The sequence below is a fragment of the Pinus tabuliformis genome, chromosome 4_2, assembly GCF_031772625.1.
Source record: "Pinus tabuliformis cultivar Carrire ecotype Pingquan chromosome 4_2, CPIR1, whole genome shotgun sequence".
In the NCBI taxonomy this organism is placed as follows: Eukaryota; Viridiplantae; Streptophyta; class Pinopsida; order Pinales; family Pinaceae; genus Pinus; species Pinus tabuliformis.
The window spans coordinates 194,773,400-194,787,298 of NC_142304.1; positions in this window are offsets into that span (position 1 = coordinate 194,773,400).

The following is a 13,899-nucleotide window of genomic DNA, read 5'->3' on the forward strand; positions in this document are numbered from 1 at the left end:
TTCTTTGAACGAGTGTGGGTACACTTTGGTATCCCACAGTCTATCATATCAGATCGGGACAGTAGGTTCCTCAGTACATTTGGGTCCAGTGTTTGGTCAATGCTGGACACCAAGCTCACTAAGTCCACAAATTTCCATCCCTGAACTGATGTCCAGACATAGATCGTCAACAGGATGATCGTACACATTCTGTGCATGTACAACTCAAAGTGTCCATGCACATGGGATGAGAGCCTCCCCTATGTCTAGCACAGATATTACCGGGCTCTCCACAGCGCGACTGGCCATAACCCTTTTCAGATGGGCTTGGGATTCCAGCCACTATGTCCCATTGATGTGGCCATGCCATTTGTAGCTACTCATGTAGATTCAACTCATGTCCAGTCCAAAACCGATAAGGCAAACGACTTCATTGAGCACATACAACATATTCGCCAGTAGGTCCATGACATTTTGGAGAATTCAAATTGCAAGTACAAGCAGTGACATGATCAACATTGGGTGCCACACAAGTTTCAGGTGGGCGACAAACTCTGGCTGCATTTGCAAAAGGAACGCCTTACTAAAGCCTATCGGAAACTCAGACCACTCTGATATGATCCTTATACCATTAGAAAGGTGGTGGGAGACAATGCATTTGAGCTCAACATTTCCCCATTCCTTGGCCTGCACCTAGTGTTCAAAGTGGACTACCTTTGACCATACTTTCCACCATTGCTAGACACATCAGACATTGCAGAACAACTCACACCTACAGAGCTAAATCCGGATTGCATGGAACAAGCCACAACTGATCGGATCATGGACACGTAGATCAAGAACTTCTGACAACAAAGGATCCAACTATATCGAGTTGTCAAAGCAGGCCAACTCCTTCACCAGGACAAGTGGCTCACTAGGGACCAAGTTCAGTAGAAGTTTCCTCATCTCATGGAGGAACTCAATGCAATGGGGACGATTGCTTCCTAAGGGGGGAGGAATGATCCAGGTGGATATTGGTGGCCACTTGCTTATTCCAGTTAGACCCCCAACACTATATCTTTCAGTTTTTCAGTTTCCTTAATTGTACGCAGTTTACTATTTTGGCAGTTTTTCGGGTTCTGAACTTCCTGAGCCGTTTTGAGGCCCTAAATGACGTTTTTAGGGAAAACGGAGAGGTCGAAAACATCCTAACCTTATTTTATTATCTGTTTGCGGCCCTCTCTTTGAGTTCTTTGAAACGAGGTATTATGATAGCCAAACGGAGATCATATTCCAAAGTTACGACCCCGGGAAGTTGATGTACCAATTTACCCAAACGGGGCCCACAATTTTGGTGCTTCATCTCCTAGGGTTAGGTTTTTGGATGTTTATGGTTTTCCATTGTTTCTCAATAATAAATAGGCCTTTGAGCCTCATTGTAACACAGTTCGGAGGCATGTAGCCGCCACATCTCTTCTTAGAGGTAAGCTACCATCGCCCGAGCTAGTCTTATTTCCATTCTATTTGTAAGCATATTTCAGTACTTGATATTAATGAAATGAAGTGCTATTTCTACTGCATCTTTGTATTTATGGTTATATATGTAATTTGTTGTGTTCCTGTTTAAATCTGTATCACTGGAAAATTACTCCTTACGGGCCTGTAAGAACAAAAGAAAGTTTGGTTAAATCTATTAAATATAAAATTGTTGAAACCACAAAGAAAGACATTGATAATGAACTTTTGCTTTCAACATGTTGATTTGATCAGGATTGTGACACATTTTCAACCAAAAAGACTAAATAAGGTTCAAATACAGAGTAGGTTCTCTATTATCTTATGTTTGCGGTGAATGACATGGGTAGTGGAGCAGAGCAACCCTCTATATGCAAACCCAAGTGAAACAATACCAAATTAACCATTGGAAACATAGTCATTGCAATCAAAATGAAAACCCTATCAATGTACACCATTTATCAATCAAAGCTTCATCACAACCATTGAAATTAGGGTTCACGTATTTCCAAGTTAAACCATGTGAAGGCAATTGGAACCACTGTCGTGGTTCAACAAGAGAGTGCCATGAATGCAAAGGGGACCACATCCCAAGTTTACGAGATTGCTACATCAAATTTTGAGTGCCTTTATATACTTGGCATATGACCGTAAAATGTTAAAATCAATACTTATATATATAACATATAAGAACAAAATACAAGTGTGAGAGTTGTGTTCCACACATGTCACCGGTATGACCTTTATAAATTAAACAACAAAGAATTTCAATTATTTGGTCTTGACCCGAACCTTAGGAAGTATATAAATCGTGCACAAGGATATATGAAATGTGTATGTGAACCTAAGTTTAAAAAGGTAGAATCAATAACTTAAAGGGAAATTAAACCTTGATATAAAAGAAAAAGGAGAAAGGGGTAAAAACCCACAAGGATGCGTCATGATTACAATAGTTTTGGCATATATATATATATATATATATATATATATATAAATAAGAGTGTGCTTGAAATGCAACCATTATGTATATATCAAATAAGTTATTATAAATTCTAATAAAAATTAATAAATATTCAAGCCCGATCAAATACATTAACATTCCTAATAATGACTTAGTTAAGGTAGATAAAGAAAACTCTAATGAGTTTAACAACAAGAGAACATAGTATGCTACCAATATCTTCATTAATTAGAGAAGGGTATTGAAAGAGAAAAGAGTAGATGAAAAATATAAATGAAATAGATGGAAGGAATCCTTGCTCTAAAAGTTGGGGCTTGAATTGCAATGAGTACTATAGAAAAATAGCGGCTAGTGAAAAAAAAAGATGTGGAAAATTACTAAAATATAAATAAGGCAAATAATATATGAATATTGTATATAAAAAAATTACTTGTGTTTTTGATAGATATACTATAAGTGGTGTCAAAGTTGTAGGTTACAACATTAGGCCTTTATGGGTCCTGATTGAAATATTATTTTATGTGTAACATACAAAAAACAAAACTACGATAGAAAGAAAATTGAAGAATGGTTGAAGATAATAATAGGAGGACTTTTGTAGGATCACCTGGAGGGGGCAAAGAACATGAAACTAAACTAGGAATGATGGGAGGAGAAACTGGAAATCAAGATAACCATGAATTTGAGATTTTTCAAGTAATATATAGTCTAAAAGCATATTTAAATAGTGTTAAAGCTAATAAAAAAAAAAATTCTAAGGAAAAAGATGAACAAGAAGATATAAATGGCTACATACTCAAGAGGCTAGAAGAAAACAAAGGTAGTAGAAAAGTTAACAGAACTCATAAGAAAAGATTTAGAAGTGACTCTCCAGACAAAACTGAATCTATAACTTCTAATGAGGGTCAAATACCTAAGTTTTATGATTAAATGGAAGAACAAAAGTCTGGGAGTAGTACTCTTTTGTCTAAGATGAAAAATGTTGTATCCTAGTTACAAGGTGAATTTAAAAAGATCAGACCTCCGAACTTTGATGGAGAATATGAAGAAGGGGAAAAAGCTTGGCTTCTGAATATGTCAAAATATTTTGAGGTTTATAATTACCCTAGTAACCTTAAGGCTAGATTCAATACATATCAGTTAATTGGCAAAGCAACCTTATGGTGGGAAGAAAACAAAGCAATAAAGAAAAGTAGAAGCAAAAAATTGACCGAGAAGTTATTCAAGAAGGAATTCAGAAATAAGTATCTAACAGAGAGGTACTTTAATGAGAATGCTAGGGAAGTCCATGAGTTAAGATTGGGTCAATTAACAATAGAAGAATTCATGAACGAACTTATGAGCATGTTGCAGTATGTGCAATATCTGAAACTTGTAGACTGTTCAATAGACTTAAATGGATTGCGCTCTAAATTAAATTTGAATATTCTACTTTTGGGATCATATGATGTCCTTATTGGCATGGATTGGTGAGAACAACACACCGTAGTCTTTAACCATTTAGAAAAATATTTCACATGTATCAATGATGAGGGGGAGATTTAAAAGGGGTTCCAAGAGTCATTTTGGTGAGACAAATATATGCCTTACAGTTAAAGAAATGTTCCCAAAAGGGATGCAAATTGTTTGAAGTTCATATTGAATAGCTTTCTAACAACAATAAAAAACCTTCAATGGACTCATTTATCCTATTCTAAAATTATAAAGATGTCTTTCTTGAGGAAATCCCAAGACTACCTCCAAGAAGGAATGTAGATTTTACTATAGATCTTATCCCTGGAGAAATTCCAACATCTAAATCTCCTTAAACAATTAAAGATACAGTTACAAAAGTTGTTAGACAAGAAATATATAAGACATAGTGTGTCACTTTGCAGTTCACCATTCTTATTTGTTAAAAAGAATAGGAACCCTCAAACTTTGTAAAAATTATTGACAACTCAATAAAATGACAATCAAGAACAAATCCTTTGCCCAAGATTGATGACCTATTTGATAAGGTCAAAGAAACTACTATATTCTCAAAGTTTAAGATCCATATATCATCTTATTAGAATCAAAGACAAGGACATTCATAAAGCAACTTTCAAGACACGACATGGGCATGATGAGTTCGTTGTACTTCCTTTCGAACTCACTAATGCACTAGCCACTTTTATGTGTCTGATGAACAGTGTACTCAACCCCTATTCACACAAATTTGTCATTGCATTTATAGATGGCATCTTAGTCTATTCAAAGAATATGGAGGAACATGGCCAACATTTGCAAATGATTCTCCAAACACTTAGAGAAAATGAATTGTATGCTAAGTTTAGCAAATGTGCATTTTATCAAAAAAAAATTCATTATTTAGGACATGTTATATCTAAAGAAGGGATTGTTGTGGATCCAGAGAAGATAAAGGCCATTATGGAATGGATAGTGCCTAAGGGTGTGGTTGATATCAGGTATTTCATGGGAATTATGGGTTATTACAAAAGGTTCATAGAGGGATTTTGCAAAATAGCATATACAATCACTTCTTTACAGAGGAAGGGAACTAAATTTGATTGGAATCAGAAATGTGAGTATAGCTTTGAGAAATTAAAATAATTATTGACTATTGCTCCAATTTTAAAATTAGTTGACGCCAATAAATATTTTCTAGTTTGTATTGATGCTTGTAAAGTAGGTTTGGGGGAGTCTTAATGCAAGAAGGTCATGTGGTAAGTAATTAGTCTCAAAAGCTTAAATATCATGAGAGGAATTATGCTAGTACCCATCATTTAGAACTAGAAGCTATTATCCATGCCTTAAAAATGTGGAGGCACTACCTTATAGGGAGGAAATTCCAGTTAAAAACTGATAATGTCAGTGTCAAATATATGTTTGATCAGTCAAACTTAAATGTTAGGAAAGCTCAGTGGTTGGCATTCCTTAGTGAATATGATATTGAAATCATACATATTAAAGGAAAGGAAAACAAAATAGCAGATGCTCTTAGTAGAAAACCATATCTGATTTGTACTAATTTTGCAAGTAGTTGGCAAACTAATTAAGGAGAAAATTCAAAAATCAGGTTCACAAGATGAGGAAGAGATTGATTTTTCAATTAATGATGAGAATTTATTGATATAGGGACATAATTTATATACCCAATGACTCAAATATAAATTGCTTTCCCTAGATGAAATGCAAAAAAATCCTACAATAGGACATCTTGGATATCAAAAGCTAATAACCATGTTGAGAAAGGATTTCTATTAGCCTAATATGAAATCAAAAGCAATAGAATATGTAGAAATATGTTTAGAATGTCAACATGTTAATACTTCCCATGAACATCCAACTAGATTATTATAGCCTTTACCCATTCTAGAATGGAAATGGGAGGTAATATCCATGGATTTCATCACTGGTTTGCCAAAGACAAGGAAAAAACATGACCCTGTAATGGTTTTGGTGGGAAAACTTAATAAATAAACACACTTTATACATGTAAAGTCTACTTTCAAACCTATTAATATAGCATAAATATTCATGAAGGAAATATTTAGATTACATGGTATGCTTAAGGTTGTAGTCTCAAATCAAGATGCAAAATTTACTTCTAAGTTTTGGAAGGGTTTATTTGAGGGTATGGGCACAAAATTGAATTTTAGCACAACTTATCATCCTCAGGCTGACAGTCAAACAGAAAGGACCAATCAAATCTTGGAGGACATGCTGCAAATGTATGTCATGGATACGCCCACTAAGTGGGAAGACTATCTACACTTAGTTGAATTTTCCTACAATAATGGTTATCAAACTTCACTAAAGATGAGTCCTTTTGAGGTAATGTATGGGAGACATTGTAAAGTTCCTTTAAATTGGGAACATCTTGAAGATAGACTAGTTTTAGGACCACATGTGCTTAAAGGAAATGGAAGAAATAGTTAAGCATGTGAAGCAAAATTTGAAAATAGTTCATCATCGAAAAAAGAGTTATGAAAATTTAAAGAGAGTTCACAAATAATTTAATGTAGGTGACCATGTTTATCTCAAATAGAAATGTAAGAAGAGTACTCTTAAACTTGGTTGTTGTGCTAAGCTATCACCCATACATTGTGGACCCTTTGAAGTGTTAGAAAGGATAGGCCTAGTTGCTTATCAACATGCTCTACTAGTAAGCATAAAAGCTCATGATGTCTTTCATGTGTTTTTATTAAAGAAGTATGTACATGACCCAACTCACACAATTGATTGGAATGTTGTACAAGTAGAACCGGAGGTAGAGTTCCTAACAGAACCTCTACACACACTAGACTAGAGAGAAGTCACGCTTTCGAATAGAATTACATCCCAAGTTAAAATTTAGTGGAAACACTTTTTCCCATAAGAAGCAACTTGGGAATTGGAAGATGCTTTTAAGGAAGCGTATCCATCCTTATTTTGAAAATTGGGGTTGAATTCCATAATTCCAGAGTAGACACTCGGATGGTGTCAAACTCAAGTGGGGAAGGATATGATATTTCTTGACTTAGAGTTTATTTCTAAATTTGTATATGTTAAGTGTTTTTATTGTTATGACTCTAAGACTTATTTTAAGCTAGTTTATTAGTGCTATGTCATTGATAAATATTAAATGTAAATTTTTTCATGTTGTTAATAAAAAAATTGGAAAATAATTATGAAGCTACAATTGGTTGAAGAGAACTATGGCTGCAAGTTAATGATGAAAATTAATTACCCCTGATCAATAAGATCTAGGCATCTAATCTGAGGATGGGGGGGGGGTATGTTTCTTGGCCTATGCTGGCTGAAAACTCATGCAATGTAGAACTGGGAGTGAGAAGCATAGGGAAAAAGAAGAAGACTTGCAGACCATTGGAGCTTGGGGGGGGAGGGCCTTTGAGGAGAAATGAGTAAAGGTTAGGTGGAGCTTGGTAGCTCCAAACTTATTTTCTAGAGCAAAGTTGACAAGTCGGTACCTGGACTTTCTGGTGTTTTAATGTCCGTTTTTTGCTAAATATTTTTATTTATACAAGTATTTTATTGATGAAAGCTTTTTTTTATACATGTAATAAAAAAATAAAGAGTATAGAAATTTTTGCATTGAATAATAGATATGGTAAAAGTAATTGTATAATCAGAATAGTGAATTTATGAACTATTTTACATATGAACATAAGTAGTAATTTGTGTATTATGGAGTTGTTTTCTTAAAATAATTTGTGAAATAGACTGTTACTGTTCATTGCATAGTTTGTAATTGAATTTAGAAATTTAGTATAAACTGTTAATAGGTCTAAACTAGAGGCCTATGTATTGAAGACAAAATAAAATACAGGAAGAGTAGAATAAGCTAACAATATTTATTCTATTTGCAAGTAAGCATGGTTATGCAAGAGTATAACCATAACATAAGTAATGGTCGAAGACAGTCTACCGTAACTGTAAGCAAAGGAAAAACTGAGTTCTATTCTTAGTTTGGAATTTAATCCTTGTATGATAGAATATAATCTCTTAAAAGAATAATAGGAAGTTTTATCTAGTGGACTCAAGCAAAAACTTATTATACAATAGAGGTAGTTTAAATTAAAAACATTGCCAAATTTTATGGCTTTAGTACAAAAGGGAAAAACAATTAAGGTACCAATGTTATACAATGAATCTCTATGAAATTATAAGAGCATGAAACAAAGTAACTACAACCATGAAGACTTTCAATTATTTGTGCTTGACCCGAACCTTAGGAAGTATGTAAACCGTGCGTACAAATATATCAAACATGTATGTGAACCCATGTTTAAAAATATAAAAGAAATAACTTAAAGGGAAACTAAACCTTGATATAAAAGAAAAGGAGAAGGGGATAAAAACCCATAACGATGCATCATGACCACACTATCTAATGTTTAATAAACCAATGTAAGAGTATGCTTGAAATGCAAGCATTATGTATATATCAAACGACTTGTTATAGTAATTCTAATAAAGAATTAAGAAACATTCAAGCCCAATCAATTACAATAACATCCATAATAAAGGACTTAGTTAAGGTAGATAAATAAAAAAGAACAAGAGAAACATATTATGGTAGTAGCATCTTCATTAATTAGACAAGGGTACTAAAAGAGATAAGAGCTTTTTAAATAAAATAGATTGAAGCAACTCTTGTTCTAAAAGTTGGGGCTTGAATTGTAATGAATATTATACATATTATAAACACGGTGGCTAGGGAAAAGAAGAGTTGTGGTAAATTACTAAAATATAAATAAGGAGAATAATATATGAATATTGTATTAAAAAAAAAAAGGTTAGTTGTCTTTTTTTAGAGGTATATTATAATTATAATTATAATTTTTTATTAATTTTCACTGATTTTTTTCTTAACAATTTTTCATAAAAATCTTTCATTAAAGATGTTATTTTTAATATTAATATTAAAGAATGATGTTTTCAAAAATTAATTATGATGAAAGAAAAGAAAAATAAATATTTTAATATAATGCAAGAAATTTATTAGCATGAAATAAGTTTTATTTAAATTTTTTAGGAGTGTACAATCATTAATCAATTAGACATTATGTTAAAAATGTAATTAGGATTGAATTATCTCTTGATTGAATAATTAACCATTTTGTTGAAGGATAAATTAAAATCAATTTCAAGGGTGTTTATACAAGATAGTAACTACTTCCGTGTAAAAAAAAGAAATCCCTTCTAAAGTTTAAAACAATATGATAAAATATTAACTTTTTTATTATCATAAATTTATTAAAAAAGGTTACAAGGAAAATAAAATACATTGAATACATTGTTTTAATAGAAATGAGTATTTTAATTTATATTAAAAGAAAATTTGCGAGCTGGCCCAAAAATCTTAAAATTCTTCTAAAAAATAAGTGTTACCAAAATTCCTTGAGGATTTGAGATTGAGCATGCATGATCAATCCAAATCCTTAATTGAGACCTCCACAATACAAAAAATTTGTTCCTATTACAAACAAATATTTTCCAAAAGACCCCTAAGGTCCAAATACAATTGTATCCCATTCTTAACTATTTGTCATTTTAACTTTGACTGGCTTCTCGTTTTACATGGCGAGATATTTTTTTCCATTTTTCCAACTTCGATCTATCCCATGTTATCTGATGAATCTATCACATCGCCTTTTTTTTAATTATCTCTATTAGAAACTTCGTCCTTTTGACTCATTAATGGCTCTTTCTCGTTTGCCTGATCGACCCAAGAAGTTACTTGTTTAGTTTGTTTTCTAAAGAAACACGGGTAGAGGCATTGTTATCTAAAGAGACAATGGAATCACCAAAATTATATGTCTTGTCCTTGACCACTTTTAAAATATCAGCCCAAGGAGTATTTTCTTTAGAATTATTCTTAGGAGAAGCAGTTGGGGTAGTAATGGGCCTCGGTATTGCAATAAGAATTCTACAACTCCCACTATCGACTTTAATTATCAACCCGAGGTTCATACAAACTTAAGAGGTATCGACACTATATGTGCAGCATACAATGTGTCCTTTGTTGGCATTATGATACAAGTGTTGTCCTTGATGGAAACTCACTCACAAGTCAATTCAATTTTGATAAAAGGAAACTCACAGTACAACATGAATATTCAGAGGTAATAGGGCAGTGGTACAAAATAATAGGAAGATGGAACTAAGGTCTACTAATCAGAATAAAGAAGTGAAGGAAAAGGATGATGTAAAACAATTTAAGAAGTATACGCAGGTCCACTTAGTCAAAACGACATGTACATGTTGGTTCGCAGAACAAAAAGAGTGTATATGTATACACCCAATATCACAAGAGGAAAAGTGCGTACAAGTTGGAAAATCAAGGTTTTGGTCCAAGGTATTTGGTTCGAGGTATTTGGTCCAAGGTATTAAGAAAGGCCTAAAACTATATAAGGAGGAGAAGATCATTAGGCCAAAGTGTGCAAGTGAAAAGGGTTTCTAAGGAATAATTCCATATGAAGTATATTTTATGTTGCAGGGGCTATCTTAGTGATTTGATCGGAAATATTTTGTGCACCTTGAATTCAATGTTGGATCAGGATCATGAGATCTGAAATGACTTATCATTGAATGATTTGATATTGGGTGGGCCAGATCTAATTGTGTACACCTGTTTTATTCTTTGAATGTCATGATTTGGGTTTGTCTAAAGTCCATAATAGTAGTGAAGTTATGAGTTACTATTTGAAGATCTGTACGCTGGTTCACTTTGGTGAAGTTGCGTATACATGCTGGTTCGGCTCTTACAAGCAACGTATAAAAAGAAAAAGTATGTTGTTCAGAGATGACTCATCTATTTGATTAGTTTGTTGTTTTACTGCTGACTGTCAATGAAGTCATGTAAAACTGAATGCATAAAGAGTTTGATATCTGATTGATTGATTGTATAAGTGAGAAGGGTGATCTCTGCTGCTGCCTATGTAAGACTCTATAAATTGACAGTAGATTGCTGGTTGGTACAGACTTGATTCGGATGTTTTATGTTTCAGTAGTTTTGAAGGTATACACAAGTTTGATTAAAGGAAGAAGCGTATACACGCAGGTTGGGTTCAATAAAGTAGCGTATACATTCTGATGCATGATTTTTGAGGTTGCAGCTGGTTTTGAATGATGATGCAGGTTTCTGGGTTCAGCACAATGATCTGGTGACAATGATCCGATTGTTCAGATTAACTGAATGTTGGTTGATGCAGTTTGAGTTTAAAAGTTTTTGATGGGTCCAATATGAAAATTTGATGAAACAAATCCATCTTGTGTATTGTTGTGTACCAGGAGCATCTAGTCTGAAAATTTATGAAACGTGGTCCCTGGAGGAAGAGAGAAGGTCGTAGCCTTTTGTAGGCCGGCGCTTATGTACTAGTAAACACATTGTCTAGTACAAGAGCTAGGGGGTTGTAGATCCCTTCCAGTAGAAGCTGGAAAATGAGAGAAGGTTGTAGCCTTCTGCAGGTGGGTACCTGCATAGTGGTATGAGTCTGCACCAGTACAAGATTTTAAACAAATTTTCTTATTATTAAAAGAAGACAGAGATGACAACAATAGGTGGTTTTCACCTACATTGGGTTTCCACCTTAAATCTTGGTGTTCATGTGTGTTGCTTATGTGTGATGGTTCATTCTGTTTTTACTGCATTGTTTAATAAGTTACTGATGCACTGGTTATAGATAATCACATGATAAATTAACTAAATCACAAGTTCTCTAGGTATACGCTAGTTTCACTAATCACGGTAGCATGTACACGCTAGTTCACTTCACAAAAGTAGCATATATAAATCTATTTGGGAAATGAAAAATTATTGATCTAATAATAATGATTCACCCCCCCACCCCTAGTATTATTTCCAACAATTGGTATCAGAGCAGGTGCTTCAGAAGAAGCTTGATCACTTGAAGGAAGATCTTGCAAGATGAATAATCACGAAGGCATGGGATCCATCAGACCACCAATATTCAATGGGAGAAACTTAGTATATTGGAAAATAAGAACTAGAGCCTATCTACAATCACTTGGAGCTGATGTTTGGAAACTGTGGAAGGAGGATATCAATTTCTAGCAACAATTCCTACAGAATCTGTAGGTAAAAAGTTATACGAAACCAATGCCAAAGCTGTCAATACGTTATTGGGAAGTCTGCCAAAATTAGAATTTGTCAAAGTCATGTAGCTCAAAACAGCCAAAGAGATATGGGACAAAATAATTCAGAGCTACGAAGGAGACTCTAAGTTAAAACGTGCTAAGCTTCAAACTCTCAGAATTTAGTATGAAACTCTTAAGATGCATAGTGATGAGAGTGTTGATAGTTACTTCTTACATATAGATGAGATTGTTAATCGTATGAAGAATCTGGGTGAAGAGATAAAGGAATTTACTTTAGTTGAGAAAATTTTGAGATATTTGTCTTCTAAATTTGAGTCAAAAGTGTCTGCCATAGAAGAAAAACAGGATCTTTAGACTATCATTGTGACTCAACTTCACGGAAGCATAACTGCCTTTGAAATGAGAAAAGGAGGTCCATCAAATATGAGAGAAGACACATTTAAAGCATCAGCAAAGGGAAAGAAAAGGAAGAGCCCAATGAATTAGGACACATTTTAGAAGAAGAAGACGAGGTAAATTTTGTCAAGAAGCTTCAACGGGGTTCTGGAAGATTCAGAGGTAAGATACCTTTCAAATTCTTTGCTTGTGGTAGAGTCAGTCACTATGCTGCAAAATGTCCTCATAAAGATAAATATGAAAATGAGAAGGAATATGCAAAAGGCAATAGAAAACAGGTTGTGAATAGAAGGAGTTACTATATGCATGAAGATAGTGATGGTTTATCTAATAGTGATGAAGATGAAACTAAACAAGATTATAGACTACTCATGGCTTATGACAATGATGATTTTTTGGATGCATTAGAAGAGGAAGACTTTCTTGAAGAAATCACTAAACTCAAAATCTATGTAGAAGAAAAGAATATGATCATAGATACTTTGACACACCAACTTGCTGAACGAGAAAAACACAATGAAAATCTAGAATGTGAAAGTGTGGGTCTAAGAAAAGATCTTGAGAAGACAAAATATCTTAATATTAGATTTTCTAAAGGATCATAAACTTTAAATGAAATCATCAATGTTCAACGTTCTCCTCTGATAAAGATAGGTCTTAGATATACTGAATATTCATCTCAATGACAAAAGTCACCAGCCTCCACCAGAAGCTATCTTTATGCAGAAAAGACCAGTGAACAGTATGTCAATCGTCAAAAAAAGTCTAAAATTACTCTTCAGGTAAATCATACTTAATTTACTCTAAGCATGAATATTAGTAGAAGCCAAAATCAACAGGTAAACAATACCAAAAGATATTATGATCACAAAAATTTCTTTAATGGGCAATGTTTTTCATGTCATAACTTTGGGCACAAGGCTGCTCAATGTGTTGCTTACAAAACCATCATGACTAGAGAAGCACGAAATCAAAGGAGTGCGACAGGAATCAAGAAAATTTCCTATAATAACTTTTCTCCTCTTGAAAATGAAATAGAATGTTCAATTTGTAACAACTTTGGTCATGAAGAATCTGAATGCAGGAGAAAATTTCGGCCAACACTTGAAAAGGAGAAAACACCATTAAATCCCAAGATATGGAGAAGAAAGGAATCTCAATAAGAAATATGTGGCATAGCTTTGTATGTAGAAGGACAAGAAAATCAGTGGTACATTGACAGTGGATGCTCCAAACACATGATAGGTGATAAAGAGAAACTGCATTCATATAATGCTTTAGAAAAGAAAAGAATGTCTCATTTGGAAATGACACACTTGTTGTCATTAAAGGTAATGGCTCTATTTTCTTGAAAGAAAAGGTTAAAGCTGGAAATCTCATGTATGTAGATGGTTTAAAGCATAATCTGTTGAGTGTCATCAAATGTGTTATCAAGGAAATGAAGTGGTATTTCAATC